This window comes from Chrysemys picta, chromosome 5 (assembly GCF_011386835.1).
Source record: "Chrysemys picta bellii isolate R12L10 chromosome 5, ASM1138683v2, whole genome shotgun sequence".
In the NCBI taxonomy this organism is placed as follows: domain Eukaryota; kingdom Metazoa; phylum Chordata; order Testudines; family Emydidae; genus Chrysemys; species Chrysemys picta.
The window spans coordinates 13,194,832-13,211,895 of NC_088795.1; the positions used below are offsets into that span (position 1 = coordinate 13,194,832).

Genomic DNA, 17,064 nt, shown 5'->3' on the forward strand with positions numbered 1-17,064 from the left:
TTCTTTGAAAGAGCTTCCCATCTTGGTTGCCAGACACGTAAATGATTTGATCCCATTCTGCCTTAGGTACTAGCCAGCTATGCTCCTCTGTTTCTGGAATGCAATGTGAAGTTGTGCATAGTTTATTTCATGGAAACCACTCACTGGGTTAATGAACTTTCGTTAATTTAAAGAAAGGAAATATTCATAATTGACATTTGTTTATAGCTGATATGATCAATTGCTGGTGTGTGTGTTTTTTTTGTTTGTTTTGTGTTATTTTTAATCCAGTTTGGTAATAGTATGCATAACTTACAAAGATACATGCAGACTTTCAAGCCAAGTGTGTGTTTCCATATAAGCATTGGCTATAGTGCTCTCATTATAAATGAGCCGCTGAGGCTGGGAGCTATGTGTTATTAGTAATGCTTCAAGACAATAAATTGGATTAGACAGAGTTAGATTTAGGTGTGTGGCCACACAGGCAAAGAAAGTAGGGTGACCAGATGTCCCGATTTTATAGGGACAGTCCCGATATTTGGGGCTTTTTCTTATATAGGCGCCAATTACCCCCCACCGTCTGTCCCGATTTTTTTTCACACTTGCTGTCTGGTCACCCTAAAAGAGAGACGTGTTGCTGAAAAGATGCCCTTGTTGAGTTAATTGGAATGGAGTAGTTGCTGTCCTTGCTAACCTCCACTTGCATAAGCAGAGGAAGGTAGGTAACGTGGGGTCCTAAATGAAAAATTAGGAGGCTAATGGTTTTGTGGCATGATCTCGCCCTTTCCCACAGACTCCAGGAAAGCTCCTCCTAAAGTGTTTGTTTTTTGTGGTTTTGGGGGGATGGGCCAAGAAGAAATGCTCTGAATGGTATTTAGCCTTCTAGGTAACCTAGGAAGGGGAGTGGATAACTGCACCTAAAGTGCCACCGCTTGGAGCAGTGCTAACTCAGGCCACATGCCTGCATCTCTCTCTCTCCCTGGGATCCTGTAGAGGGGTGAGTGGCCTGCCAAGGTGGGGCTGGTCAGAGATTCCCACTGAGCAAACACCTTCAGTATCTACCTTTGGGATCCTGGAAAGCTATGTAGTAGGGAATCCATATGTTCTGATGCTTCTGTAGTCCTCCTTCCTAAACTCATTCCTCGGGAGTGGGGAAAGTCAAGTGAACTCTGCAAAATTTCTTTTCTGGGCTCGCTCAGAAACCCTTCCCACGTATGTCTATATGGGATGGCACAGTTTGGTCCATGTTGTGAATATAGGGCCAAATCCTTTTTCCATTGGGGTCAATGGAATTTTGCTATAGAGTTTAATGGGATTAAAATTAAGCCCTACAAGCTATAGTATTCAATCCATGTTTGAAATCTGACTGAGAAAGTAGTTTTTAGCTTTCAAATACAGAACTGAAATATGAAGCCCTGAAGGCCTACATTGAGACATTCCAGTAAAGCAGGCGGTGAAGTGTGGATTAATTCATTACATAAATCTGCGTGTGTTCGGACTTTTTTATTACCAGTAAGTAATAAAAAAAAAATCGAATGATAGTATAAAAAATGGAGGGCAATGCTAATTCAGTATAGAACAGGGGAATTGTATCCCTGATGTGAGGTACATGCTTCACAGAGCATGTGAAAGTAACTCTTTCTACTCTGCTTCCTTGTTGTTATCCCTTTTTTGACACTCACCCCATTTTGATAATTTATTGTCAGTACTGGCTCATGTTCCCCTCGGCTTGCCTCATTTGCTTGTGCTGTCTATTAAAACCCTCAGGGACCAGATCCTGGCCTCCCCACCAGCTGTTTTGCTCTACTCTACAAAGCAGGATTCACCAGCTACCTAGGGACTCCCTCTGCGTAAGGGGAATCTCTGGGTATCTTAGGGTCAGTATTGTTGCTTTGCCACTCCCAGTCCCTGGCCTCCAGAAAGGAGTTATCACTTAGGGCAGCGGCGGGCAAACTTTTTGGCCTGAGGGCCGCATCGGTTTGGTGGAGGCTGTGCCTGGCTCCTGCCCCCTATCCGACCCCTCCCCCCCCCGGAACCCTTGCCCCATCTACCCCCCCTCTCCTGTTCCCTGTCCCCTGACCACCCCCGGAACCCCCACCCCAACTGCCCCCCCCACCCATCCAACCCCCCCTTCTCCCTGACCGCTCCCAGAACCCCTGCCCCCATTCAACCCCCTCGTTCCCTGCCCTCTGACTGCCCCATCCCCTATCCACACCCCTGCCCCCTGACCACCACCCCGAACTCCCCTGCCCTTGATCCAACCCCACCTGCCCCCTTACTGCGCTGCCTGGAGCACCGGTGGCTGGTGGTGCTACAGCTGTGCCGCCCAGAGCACCAGGACAGGCAGTGGCGCTGCCTGGCTGGAGCCAGCCACGCAGCACAGAGCACCAGGTCAGGCCAGGCTCTGCAGCTGCGTTGCCCTGCCGCCCAGAGCATTGCGCAGAGCGCTGAGGCTGCAGGTGAGGGGAACAGTGGGGAAGGGGCCGGGGGTAGCCTCCCAGGGCAGGAGGACGGGGGCCGGGCAGGAGGGTTTTGCGGGCCGGATGTGGCCTGTGGGCTGTAGTTTGCCCACCTCTGGCTTAGGGCGAAAAAAATGAATCACCGTGGTAACAATTCACTGACTGTGTAGCTTATAAGGTAAGTTTGATATCATGAGTAACTAGAATGGAATACGTGGCTTGCTACCAGTCAGTGAACGTCCTGGCAAATGTTGTTTTGTGAGTAAGTAATCTGAAATAAGGAGGTTTTTAATAAAAACTTCAATATAAATTGTAAGATACCTGCTGGTAGTTGGGCACGTTCTGTATTTCATTAAATTGTACTTGTATATACATTACTAGAATTTATATTGGCTTATTACCAGGTTTCAGAGTTGGCAGTAAGGTTGTATTGCTGTCGAGAAAATAATGTGGCCAAATTGTGCTCTGTTACATTGACATCAATGTATAGAGAACTCTGGATTTAAACTGGGGAACTGAAAGCAGAACTTTGCTTCTGGACTCCTCCTGTGTCTGAATTTGCATTTTAAAAAAACTGACCAATTATCAGAGTTATTTCTCTACAAAATTGTTTATTTAGCTATCATTGCATAAAAGTTAAGATATTAACAGCTTGTTTTTAACATTGCAAGGAAAAGTCTTATGTGCAAATCTATGTAATGTCTCTTAAAGGTAATCTTTTTTTTTTTTTTTTTGGTTCCCAAAAATGCATGTATAACCAGTAATTTTAGGGGGAAAAGCACCTGAGTAATAGTAGAAGCTGTCACATTTTTTCTAGGACTATATTTGAAAGTTATATTTTATAATTCTAGGTTTGTGAATGGCTGGCTAGTACTATGAAACATGACCATTTAATGGGGAATCTGTAACTTGTAAAGCCTGTTGACATGAAAATGGAATTTCTGAGTGATTTTAAAGGAAATGAGATGTGTTTAGAAGGGAAAATGGATCCACAATACTGCCTAACACTAGTTTTGCTGCACAATGCGGGGTTGAGGCCTTGTTTTTGGAAACATAGTTTCCTTAAGTTTTGAGGGTATATTCCCTATGTTGCTTCAATCACTGTGGCAAACTGCACTATTCATAGTTTGTCAAATACTGTTGTCAAAGTTACAACAAAGCTTATAACTGTGTTTTACTTACCAAGGGATTTCACAGTGCAAAGTAAATGTTTTCAGATTTTGCATAGTAGCCTGGAGCCCCATTTTGCCTTGATCTATACCTCATGCAAACCTATTGAATTTAGTGGGGTTGTCTGGGGATACAAGTCCAGGCAGAATTTGGCCTGCAGATCCTCATGTATAGCTAACACTGTCAGCCTTTGCAGGGACAAGCTTTAATGGAAAATATGTGGAAAGGCGGTGTCTTAAACTTAAAATTAGGTTGCCTTAAAGCAGAAATGTTGAAGGATCAGTGGGAAGAAGGGATAAACTTGGAAGACTATTAGGGGAAAACTTGATATCCTTTCTAGAGACTTATCCTTGTGCCAGGCTGACATTAATAAGCTGACTATAACAACATCCCTCATCTGTGTGGGTTTGAGAAATGGAAAAGCCTGTGATCTCTGTCATCGGAGAAGGACAAAGCAGAAAAGCCCGAACTACCTTTGATCAATAGATAAATTACAGTTGCGCTGACTGCAGTCTAGGTTAACTCCATTTGTAGAAGAAATGATGCCTCACTTTTTCTTTCAGTTGACTTGCTTTACTAAAGATTTAAAGATAGAACTAATTTAAATGGGGTTAAAACAAAGATGCACTATTGCAGGGGTCAGCAACGTTCGGCACGCGGCTCGCCAGGGTAAGCACCCTAGCGGGCCGGGCCAGTTTATTTACCTGCTGACGCGGCAGGTTCGGCCGATCACGGCCCCCACTTGCCGCGGTTCGCCGTCCCAGGCCAATGGGGGCGGCGGGAAGCGGCGCGGGCTGAAGGATATGCCGCGTCAGCAGGTAAATAAACTGGCCCGGCCTGCTAGGGTGCTTACCCTGGCGAGCCGCGTGCTGAACGTTGCCGACCCCTGCACTATTGCATAGGTTTGATAATTCCAGAAATGTTTCCGAGAACTACATTGAGTAGGACAAGTACACATAATTTCCCATCACACATTCATACTCCCTTATTCTTGTTGTGTTCCCTTTTCTCTATTCTCTCTGCAGGTCAGCACTGACACCACAATTCCTATCCCCCTTTATTTCTGTTTATCCTGTCTTTTCTGGTCTGTGAAGAGAGAGAACAGGTCCTATGAGTGTTCGGAAGATGCTTAATTTAGACATACCTGATTTGATCTGTCAAACTGTGTTAACTGTACCTTCACTTCTGGGCTAAATGAAGTGTTGACTGTAACATATGTTAGTATGATAGTTACAACTTCACTTCCTTTAAAACAAGAGGAATATGCCCCTGAGGTTGTACTGGTCATTTTATACATTTGACAGGTCTGACTCTAAGAAATTGGGCACTTACAGTAGACTTAGTGGTCCAACCATCCAAAAATGATGTAACCTTACCTGGTCATGTAAGATCTTTTGCTAAGAGAGTATCATTCTCTGATGGAGAAATGTGGTGCAACAGAGTTGGAACATAATTGCAAGACTTTCAAAGAGGTACAATTTAATCAGTTCAAAGCAGATTTGCAGGAGACAGGTTTCTCGTATTTACTTGTGCTTGATGTAATAAGTATTTTAACCTGCATGGTGGAAAAATTATAGCTAAATAACTCCAGTGCTTTAAATACAACTTTCTAAGAGTTTAAGTTTCTAAGTAATGGAATTCACTAGACTTTAAGTGTAGAAATATCAAGGTAGATTGATTTAAATAATTTTGTTTTAATCATGACTTAAATCAGTTGTTAAAAATGGATTTTCAATTGTCGTTTTTTAATTATTTGTTTTGTAATAAACTTTGACTAAGCAAATACCTAGAGTCACCATCATCCTGGCTTGTTTGAAGCTCTTTACTCTCACCCCTATAGTCTCCCCAGCATGTGACATACACTCTACAGATCCATGCAGGCTTCTTTAGTATTTTAACATCTGGCACAAAAGAGCCTTCTAAATATTTAGCAGCTTTCATCCAGATTTATGCAAACCATTATACTTGAAGAAATCCATTGTCCTTCTGATGGATAACTTCAAGTTTTTACCCTAAATATGCTTTTGAGGTAGTGTGTGTGGTGACAGGTGCTGGTGATGGGGGAGGGAGAATGGACATTTGTTTTGGATTCTTCCTTTTGTCATTCAGAGCCAATTGCAACCTGTGGATAGAGTAATTATAGATGTGTTTTCTCCAGCTTCCCTCTTCTTGAGATTTTGTATTTGCTGCTTCCTTATTATTCTCTTTGGGCCAGATCCTGATCTCATTGAAACCAGTGGGAGATTTGCCATTGACTTTAATGGGACCCGGATTATTGGCTTTTGGTGTCCTCCTCTCACTTCGTGTTTTGGGCCTGCTGCCTCCTACACTTGGAACAGATGCCTACCACTTGCGTGCCAAGTGATGTTATAGTGGATGATGAACTAAATATGAGTCAACAATGTAATACTGTTGCAAAAAAAGCAAACATCATTCTGGGATGTATTAGCAGGAGTGTTGAAAGCAAGACACAAGAAGTAATTCTTCTGCTCTACTCAGCACTGATAAGGCCTCAACTGGAATATTATGTCTGGTTCTGGGCACTGCTCTGTTTGAGAACAATGTGGGCAAACTGGAGAAAGTCCAGAGGAAAGCAACAAAAATGATTAAAGGTCTAGAAAACATGATCTATGAGGGAAGATTTGGGGGGGGGAAAAGGATTTGTTTAGCCTGGAGAAGAGAAGACCGAGGGGGGTGGGGTGTGTTTGCATGATATGACACAGTCTTCAAATAGGCAAAAGGTTGTTATAAAGAGGAGGGTGATAAGTTCTCCTTAACCACTGAGGACATGACAAGAAGCAATGGGGTTAAATTGCAGCAAGGAAGAGTTCAGTCAGACATTAGGAAAAACTTCCTACCTGTCAGGGTAGTTAAGCACTGGAACAAGTTCCCTATGGATGCTGTGGAATTGCATTGAAGGTTTTTAAGAACAGGTTAGACAAACACCTGTCAGTATCTAGATAATGCTTCGTTCTTCCTCAATGTAGTGGGCTGGACTAGATCACCTATCAAGGTCTTTGCTAGTCCTACCGTTCTATGGGTCTCTCTTCCAAAGCACTCTTTTTTTAAAATGTATTTTTGTGAAGCCATCCAACATCGACATCCTCATCAGTCACATCGATATGTGTGTTGATAACCTACACGTGGATAGCTCCTTTCAGAGGAAGATGTCCAAGCACTTTGCAAACTGTGCACCTGCTATACCCCAGTGAGGTAGGTACCATAGGGAGTAAGAATACACCTTTTGGAGAGAACTTGCACAAGGTTAAGTTAAAGAGTTGAGAGAAGAACCCAGGTCTGCTATCGACTAGTCCTGTTCTTGGCCCTCTCTGCCAACTGCCAGTCTTTTGAATGGTTACCTGAAGTCATGTCTGTTGGACTATAAGCAGGAACCTTGAGCTAGATCTTCAATGGAGGTGAATCAGTGGAGCTGTGTTGCCCCTTGTCTGCTGTGTTTTTGTTAATCAGTTTGTTTATGTTTAGCCCTATATTAGGGTGTGATCCTGTGTTCTTTGCGCATCTCAAACTTCCACTGACTAGGAATTTTGGGCATACCTAAATGAATGCTGAGATGGACTCTTCATAGCAGAGGATCTGTCTTTCTAGTATTGGTCTTTAAACTGATGTGCATGCCAATAGTGCAATCTAAGTAATACATAACACTATAATATGCATAATAAAAAAATCCTGTAGCTTATTGTTCCCCAACCCCCAATTGAAATAAAATTAAACCCCAAAAACTTAAATGAAGTCCCTCTCTGAGGGGATGCAGGAGAGACTTTTTACTGTAGCAGGTGGGTATAGAAGTCTATTTTTAGCAGTCTCCTGGCTGTCTGTTGATGTGGGGAAACCTCTGGACTATGTAGTAAAAAGGAAAGATGTTCAGAGTTTCCACCCAGATGTATTCCTCTTGTTTTCAAGGGTTATTCACCAGCCAAGTTGTCCTCTGAAATAATGATCATCTTAGGGGGCAATGCTCCCTCCCCCTGTTTGTTCCAGGAGCTGTGTGGTCATAGGAAAAACTGAACTGATATATAGTAGTATTGCTGTGATCTTACTCTAGATTAATTCAGGCCAGAGTATAAGGGAACTGCATAAATGTCTCTCAGAGCATTGAAATGTGCAATCGATTTAGATAATTGTTTTTGCAAATGGAAAGAAGTTGCGGAGTTTTAAAATGGAGTATAATAGCAATGGGCTGTATCCTCTGAGCAGCATGCAGACGAAACCCATTCTGCACAGATCCCATCCCTCCTGTGTGGACAGGGGAGAGGTCAGCCATGGCCTGCTGCTGTGTATCCCTCCCCCCTCCAGAGGGGGCAATGTAATGATTCACGAGTGGGGAGTGCATAGACTATGGGCAGGTGGGCAGTAGGCGTGTCAGGGATGCAACCAGGGTTCATGAGCTTCATTCACCTCTGGACCATGGTATTTTTCTGCTGCACTGCCCCTGTCATGGAGAGCCTCCCAGGCAGCTAGTGGCTGCAGAAGCCCGAAGTGCATGGCTCCCATGGAGACAAGGCAAGCCTCTGGATAGCCGTTGGGTTTGGGAACTGGTCCAGCAGCCTGTTCCTGGGCAAGGAAGGCAGACAAAGCTGCCAAAGTGATTGAGGATAAATCTGAGAGGCGATTTCCTCTCCTTTGGTCCTCCTCTGTGTGCTTTTCTGGGGAAGCAGGGGGCCAGACAGACTCAGAGGAAGTATTTGCTTCCATTTTACCCTTTGTAATGGGCTAAAGATAATGGGCTAACCATGGTTAGGATGATTCAATTTAAAAAAAAATGCGTTTCTTTTCACACTTCAGAATACTTGTTTAATATATAAACATGTTCAGCAGCAAACATCAGAAGAGATTCCTGACTCGTGGTTAAGACAAAGATAATTCTTTTGTGGGCAGAGAATGTTGTTGTTGCCTCACTGTAAAGCACAGACTATCAATTGTCAAGATTGCTTGCAGTCATTGTCGTATTGGATTTATTGTTGGCGGTCAAAATGGCTGACCAAGAGAGTGCATCTTTCCCTCTCAGATGCTGCCCTCATGATGGTTGATCTTGCTCTTTAAAACCTTGCCTGGGAAGGATGTACTCAGTGGAGAGCCCTGGCCTTTCCACCATCAGCCTGAAAGAGTCTGGGTTTGTAACTTTCACCATGCATGATAAAGCCCAGGGGTGAGATTTTCAAAAGCATTTAGCGCTTGTGTAACTGCTTCTGTTGAAATCAGTGGGAGTTCACCATTGAAACTCCCACTTACTGTTTACTCAGGGTTTCATTTGAAAGGGTGAGGATTGGGCCTATTACTGTTTATAAATGAGCATAGGTTGATTTTGTGTGTGTGTGTGTTGGCATTGCTAACTAAAATAGGTTTCATATTTTTAAAAATACCAAACAGAGAGAGATTTTGATTCATTTCTGTACCAGGCAGAAGCAGTATGATGCATCTGAAGAGTGGTTTTTTTTACCCACAAAAGCTTATGCCTAAATAAATCTATTAGTCTTTTAAGGTGCCACCGGACTCGTTGTTTTTGTGGATACAGACTAACACGGCTACTCCGGTACTATGATAGGTATGTTAGGTTTGTCTTAATCCAAAAACAAAGTATAGAATGCAAAATTGTGCACAGTGCTTTACAAAATGCATGCAGAGACAGGATTTTTGCATAGAGGAGCTTACAGTCTAGCTCAGGTTGGCTTTAGTTTCTACAGTCTCCTTCAAGATAATGGGGTACTTGTATACAATAACATTAGTTTTAACAGTCACATACAAAAATAGATGTGACTCCATTCTGACTTTTAAAAATGTGTTTATGTATACACCACCTTCTCCTGTTCAACTCACCATGAACAGTCTGTACAGTATTCCTCTCCTCTGGTATCAGAAATACATGAGCATGTAAGGACGTGTGGGCTGGCTGTGTACGTGTGCTTAAATGGCTTGGAATTAACAGTGGGGTCATGGGGATTACTTTTCACCTGACTATACAGGGTTTCAGCATCAGTTCTGACAATCGGTATTTGTTATACCTTAGTCATCAACCCAGGGAAATAGATATCAAGAAAATAGGACGTCCTCCTCCTTCATTCTTTATGCAGGAGGCTTGGGGAAAACGCTGCAAGAGGCAGCAGTGGTGTAAAATGCATTATGGACATGTTGCCTACATTCATTACATGCATCTGGATAATATTGTCAAGGAGTATAAAGGATGCCTGCCTTCTAAAATAGAACTCACAATTGCAGTATCCATCTCCTAGTTCTAGAGCCCAGTCCTCCACTTTTCCAGCTTTCCCTCTGACCTTGAGACCCCTACCTTCCCTTTTCAGTGCCCAGGCCCTGAAATCATGTATTGTAACTTCTCCTCTAGTATCATGTTTGTTCTTGCCATTTTGGTCCCAGTCAGAGTTGCAGCCTAGGGCAATGATCTTGCTCCTGTTTGAAGTCTATGGCAAAATTTCTGTTGACTTCAGTGGTGCAGGAGCAGGCCCTCTCAGTCAGTAAACTATACCTAATTATTAATGAATGTTTAATAATTAATAGTGTTTTGAGGTTCCTCATGACATTGAAAAGTTTGTTTTGCCAGAGAAGAGGGGAGACCAAAAAGCAACTGCCTTGAGCAGGACCATAAAACTTGATGTAGAGAAGATTAACAAGGAAGAAAAACGGTTATGCAAGCCCATTGGGGTGAAAGTAGTAGCAGAAATAATAAAGCTGTATTTGAAAATGCCCATCTTGGCAGCATGGATCTAGCATGGTACTTTAATGTGGTATTGCTAATAATACTATTATGAAATATACAGATGTACTGTAATGCAAAAATATGCTTATAGAAAGTCACATGGGCCTTACTTAAAACTTGTGAAATAAAAGCCGCCATGACTTTGAAATGGAAACTATCCTCTTTATTATTCTAAAGCATAAAAACTATATTTGTTGTATCGAATGCTGCAATTTTCAAAGCCTCTTAAGGGATTTTGGAATCCCTCAAGATTCTAAGATGAATGGGAATTGGGCATCAGCCTAAATGGTTAGGGCTATACTGATTTCCCAGCTGAGGATCATACCCATAATATGTTTCCAGGTGTCTCTCAGGCTGTGTGTGACTGCAGAGTGACTGGTGCCTTGTTTGTTTGTTTTGTTTGCTTGTTTGTTTTAAATCCAATATGTGGGGCAAGTGAGGCTGAATTGCTCCGTCGGAGCAGCAACTTGTTTGTTTTGGTGATTTGCCTCCTTTGTTGTCTTCTCTCTTTGGAGTGTGCACTTCCTCTTCCCCAAAGTGCCTTGATCACTAGATATGCTGCTCTTTATGTGAAAATTATAATCTGCTTTGAAAAAGAAATCTGTCACGTGCACCTCACCGGTATAAATTCTGAGAAATCCCGAACAGTCCATTTGTGGTCCAGCCTACCAGTAACATTTTATGAATGTAGGATGCAATATTCTTTTTAGTTTTGTGTGCATTTGAAATAAAGTTTGACCATAGCTAGGGTAGCAGAGAAATGCTTTTAGGAGCCCAGAGAGCGCTGACCACCTATCCTATCACAATGTGCCAGACTTCAGCAGGGTGGATTTGATTTAAATCAAATCGATTTAAATCACTAGTCAGGAAGACTCAATTTAATCATGGTTTTCTACATCAGAGTGCATTCTTGTTGGTTGTTACAACGTTGATATATATTCTTCACAACTCAGAGCTAGGTGTAGGTTTCATTTTTAGAAGGTACACACTATATACATTTTTAAACAGTGATTTATTTTGAAAACTTTTCAGATTAGTTTTACACCTACACCAGAAAATGAATTATTGGTTATTTCATTTACCAGAGGTAATTGAAGCAGATATTTATGAAGTCACTGGGAGGTGAACTATCTCCAATTCAACAGGTTAATCATTTATATTTGGAGGATTTTCTTGCCATTCTGTATTAGGAGGAGAACATCACCAGACAGACATTTAAATTGTTTTATTTAACTAAAACAACAATGTTAAGTGTTCTGGATTTTTTTCTTCAAGAGCAAACATATAATGCTTTTTTTTAAAAAGCATATATCCCTCGCTTCTCACATTTAACTCCAGACTTCTCCTTGTCCAGATCTGTTCCACCCCCAACAATCTTCTATTCATTGAACTTCTTGAAACTTTGCACTTTTAAAGAGAGGTGAGGGATTGACTCTGTGTACACAAATTTGCAGAGGGACAACAGAGTTGAGGTCTGTTATTTCTCACCTCTATATATTATTTATTTAAAAACATTTTTACTGTTAACAAGCATGTTATCTCTGAAGACACAAATCCACAGTTTGAGAACTGCAAAACTAAGCATCTCTGACTAACACGGCTACCCCCCTGATACTTGACATCTCTGATGGTATCTTCTAGACCAGGCATTTAAGGATGTGCTTAACTGCTGTCCTGAATAGGGATAGACTTTAGCATGTGCTTAAACGCCTTTTTGAATTGGGACCTTATTCATAGATTTTAACCATTATGATTATATATTTTGACTGCCTGCGTGTCACAGACCATAAAACTTCACCTAGTAATTCCTATATTGGATTTATCATTCTTTCCTTGGTCTCATCCTCTGTCTTATTCTGATATTGAGTTTGGGGCAGGACCATGGAGTATTTTTTTCTAGGCTCTATTGATTCCAAGTTCCACACTCCAGCACGTTGGAGACACTTTTATAATCCAGTTTAGTCTGCTATGTTTCTTAAGTGTTGTATAGCAAATACATTTTTACATAGTATTTATCAGTTTCATATGGTATGGAACTTCCATCTCACACTCTTTAATCTGATTCACTGCTTCACTAGAAATTTCAGTGTACAAGTATTATTCCCAATTTCATCTATTCTTGTTTAGAGGTTTCCTATGAGTTGCATGAAACATGTCTGAGTCATCCTTTTCATATCACCTGTTGTTGCTGTTTTACTGGAAAACAGAATACATAGTAGAAATGTGGTAGAGAGATGAAATAGGTAATTGGGGACACAAATACCTGAGGATGAATGACTCATTCATCTGGATGGATTAGGTGATTTTTTTTTTATTAAAAACTCTAGACGTGTTTCTACAGAATGATCGATTGTAATGTGTTTGAAGAGGACTGAAGGCACAGATATGGGTCGGAATTTGAGGACAGGGAGTGCTGGATTTCTGGGCACTTTTTTTTTTTTTTTTGTTGCTCTTCCTGTTTGTCTCCATTCTAGTCCTAACCAATGACGGACACTGAAGGACGAACTCCTCTCCCTAATTACAAGCCCAAATTGATAGGCTTGGTGTGGGGATGGGAAGCATAGAAACTTTGTCCTCCCCTTGCCCCCCCCCCCTCCAGGTCCTGGTTGGAAGCAATTTTACAACCACTCTTGCAGTCCCTATCAGGCTGAGTTCTGTGATAGGCAAGTGGGGGTTAAACCCCTGTGCAGTCTCCCCGGCCCGTCACCGATGCTGTGGACCTGTACTGGTGTTGCTGTGGCCTGGATGCTCTGTGGAGGAAGGGTCAGGATTTGCCCCTGTTTGACTACCATAAGAGCAAAGTGTCTGTGTCTCTTATTTCTCTCCCAACATGGAAATAATTCTGTTCTGGAGTCCAAACCTTCCCATAGTGCTCAGAGGCCCCCTAATGCCACATGGTTTTCTCCACTCTGACAAAGCAGGAGGAGAGCTAGCTTAATAATCTGGTAGGGGATTCCTTGGGCAACAAGAAACCCTCGGTGGCAGATGCAATGCCCAGATGGTGAAACAACTTCTGTGGGTCCATTACCAGCCAATGCAACTTAGTGCACCCTCAGGCCTGGTGAGCCAGACCCACACTTTTTTCCCCAGGCTGATGGGCAAAACTCCATTCCCTGATGGAAGGACGCACAGGAAACTCAACAAAGGAAACCTTGGTACAATCTGGCCCTCAGTTTTTATACACACTGGAGGGCTGCCTCTAAGAACGGACCATTTGTCCAGAAGAACACTTCTCCATTTACTAAAAGGAGGGCCGGTTCACCCTACTGGAGACTCTCAGTGCTAACCAGACAAGCAAGCTAACTAATCAGATGAGAGAGTAGGGAATTTTTTTAATCACATGCACACTTTGGAATAACACCTCCTCATCACAAAATGCAACCTCCCCCATTAACAGCCAACAAAACCTCATTTCCAACCTGACGATGAAAGCATTACTGTATCAAAAGGCACACCCTTTAAAGATGTAAAAGATATTTCCCATGATACGCTGTTTGTTAACTGAGCACATATTCGAGAAACTAAGTTAAAGCATCCATTAGTGGGTGCTGAGTAGCATCACCTCCTATTTAAAGTCTGCAAAGATGCAGAGAACCTCCTACGATGAGGCCTTAGCACATTAATTAAATGCATTGCACCTGATAAGTATTTTGCAGTAAGGCCACTTTACACCATCCTAGCAGGGTAAGAGAGCCTGATATAGGTGTTAAGTAATCTATACCCACTTTTAATGCCCCCTTTCCCTGCCAGAGGCCTTAGTGTAAGTGAGAATCAAGGCCCCATTGTATTTAAGATCTTTTTGCATTCTGCCACAATTTCAAAATGCTCATTACAAAAGCAACATCTACATATCAAAAGAAATTAGAATACTGACTTCTTAAATATATTTCATGCGATACTTTGAAAACTAGCTAAAAGGAGGCCTACAGAAAGAGCCCATGATTTAAAGCTGACAATCAGTCGTGTTTGTAAAGCAAGGTAATTGATGCCACCGGGTGAGAGGAGTTCTGTGTATTTTAAAAACATTTTTTCTGACAGCCTTCCCTTTAAAAATATTTTTTCAGTCTGTCCAGCATCTCTGTTTCTTCAAACTGTTCTTAGTGTCTAATCTTTTAATTACTTACTTCTCCACTCCCACCATCTATCTAGAGTGCTGCTGGTAAGAGTAACTTTCTGTGCAGTATGGAGAAGTAATCCCACTTGAAACTAAATCCATAGGTACCACTTCATGAAGGCTTTTAAGTACAAAAAGTCTTTCTCTAGGGAAAGCTGAACTGAATACAGTTGTTTGAAGGATGCAACAATGCATTCTTGACAAAGGCCTATACAAAGTAGACGGGGTTTAAGTGCTGCAAAACTATACCTCAAAGTTCACAAGTGTTCGCAGTTATAAGCATCTGCTAGAAAGTACTCCCTTGATCACTCTTCATTTTCTTAGATCCTCACAGGATGATATGGGCCAATCTCCACGCATGGATGTCCCCCTGCCTTCATGGAAAGGGGTGGGGGAACATCAGCTACCTCCACGGCACCGTCCCTCACTCTGATCACATGTTGAGCCTTCTGATGGGCTAAGAGATTTGTGGGAGAGGGAAGGAAAACAGCTGCACTATGTATGTTGTCTCCACACTAGTGCTGTGAAGAATCTGCAGAACTTTCACACCTGCCACACAGACACTCACTCCCCCCCCACCATGCTGTGGATTTCATCCTGGGGTGAGGTGGGCAGCTCCAGAGGGAGCAGCAGGCAGAGGAGTTTGTTCCAGAGAGATGGGTTTCTCTCTAAGATGCAGGAGATGTTCACAGTGGTCCTGCCAGTATCTTAAGAAGAGCTGGACAGCCAAAGTTAGGCTGATATTGCCCTGTACATCTCCATGTGCAGTTCTGAGCCAGAGGAAAGTGAAGCAGAGGCCAATTGTGTTTCTTGGCCCAATGAACCAGAACGGTAAAAGCCACAAAACACAGAAGCCAGAAGACCCATTTGACTAGATAAACATCTGACTTCATGATCAGGGCTGCTAAGAAACTGCCTTGCCAATCCTTTCCTGGGACTCGATTACAACTGCTGCCAACTGGACTTATTTCTGAGGGGGGCTAGTTCTCTCTTCTCAAGGTGATAATAAACAGGTGAGGAAGTAACTCCACCAACTCCCAAACCTCCATCTGAGCTGATGGAGCCTACATGAGCTAGTCATCAAGGCAGAGCAAAGCATGTAGCTTCCTTAAATGAAAAGGCATCAACACTACTACCATGATAGCCTAAGAGGCAATGCAAGGATGAAGCAACACCTGAAAATGTTTTTGATGCAGGAGGAAGTGCAAGAATGGTAGACACAATGGGTACATGCAGATAGGGATTGCCAAGAAAAGTTTGATACTGCCTGGGAGGTTTATCTTGAAATGGGGTCTCTATTTATTCTCCTTTCAGGATGGTGGTAGCAGAATCTTAAATAATTAAAAATAAGGATGAAGGTAGTGCTGATCTTTGACAGCCCTTCTGCACAAGTCTTGGTCTCTTGATTAAGAGGAGATAAGATGGCTGTTTTTTGGATTTTATGGACCCCCCCCCCCGGATTTCACAGTGTCTTTTACAGTAGCAGTAGCTGTAAAGGGGTGTTTTGAAGAAAATAATAAAAATAATATTTTTTTCACAATAAATAAGAACAATAAAAGCACATGGTTGGAAACTTGCAAAACAGGTGTCCTATGTGGAATTCAGAAAAGGACACTGATGGGCCATAAATGGGCTTTGCATAACAATTTATCAGATTCTAAAAAGTTAAAATTCCAGAATGAGCATCTGTGCATAACATGTTCTTAAAATAACTGGCATATCTTTTTTTTGTCATAAGGCAACGTAAGTTGCTGTAGCTTGCGTGCTGAGGCGTCTGAAGACAATACAGATCAAAGAAGGAAGTTGATCACGTACTCATGGCCTCATGTTAGTTGCTGTCATTCTCCTCTCTTCAGGGAACAGGTCAGTTACCTGACCTCCCCTCCTTTACGCTCAGTGGGACAAATTGTGAGGTGATCTATATGGGGCATGCCAGTAAGTGGTGCTGAGTCCAATGAATCTAAGTTAGTGTAACTCGCCACACTGAGGACTAGGAAGAAGGTGAAAGTGGCAGCAATTTCAACTTTCCTCTAAGCTTGGTACAAAGTAAGGACATCTGTGTGGGAGGGACTGCATTTTCATTAATTGCATATATACGGTGTCTAGCACCGGGGTAGGCAACCTATGGCATGCAAGCTGATTTTCATTGGCACTCACACTATCCTGGTCACCGGTCCGGGGGGGCTCTGCATTTTAATTGACTTTTAAATGAAGCTTCTTAAACATTTTAAAAACCCTATTTACTTTACATACAACAATAGTTTAGTTTTCTATTGTAGACTTATAGAAAGAGACCTTCTAAAAACGTTAAAATGTATTACTGGCACGCGAAACCTTCAATCAGAATGAATCAATGAAGACTCGGCACAGCACTTCTGAAAGGTTGCCGACCCCGATGTAGCACAAGGAGGCTGCAATCCGGATTGGGGCTACTAGATGCCACTTCAAATAATAATAATAACATTCTAAAATTTGTGACATTTGGAGTGTTTTTGGTGAATGGGGTGCAGTTTCAGAAACATACTTTACTATTCCATGCAAAGAGGCACATGCAATAATGTTACACCAGCCCCTTGTTGCATTTCTTTAGATTTAGTGTTGGACAGAAGAAA

General features: G+C 42.3%; 1 protein-coding gene across 1 annotated transcript in view; it reads left to right on the plus strand.

Moving 5' to 3' along the window:
* ADAMTS3 (ADAM metallopeptidase with thrombospondin type 1 motif 3) overlaps positions 1–17,064 on the plus strand; it is a 187,404-nt gene that overhangs the window by 12,696 nt on the left and 157,644 nt on the right.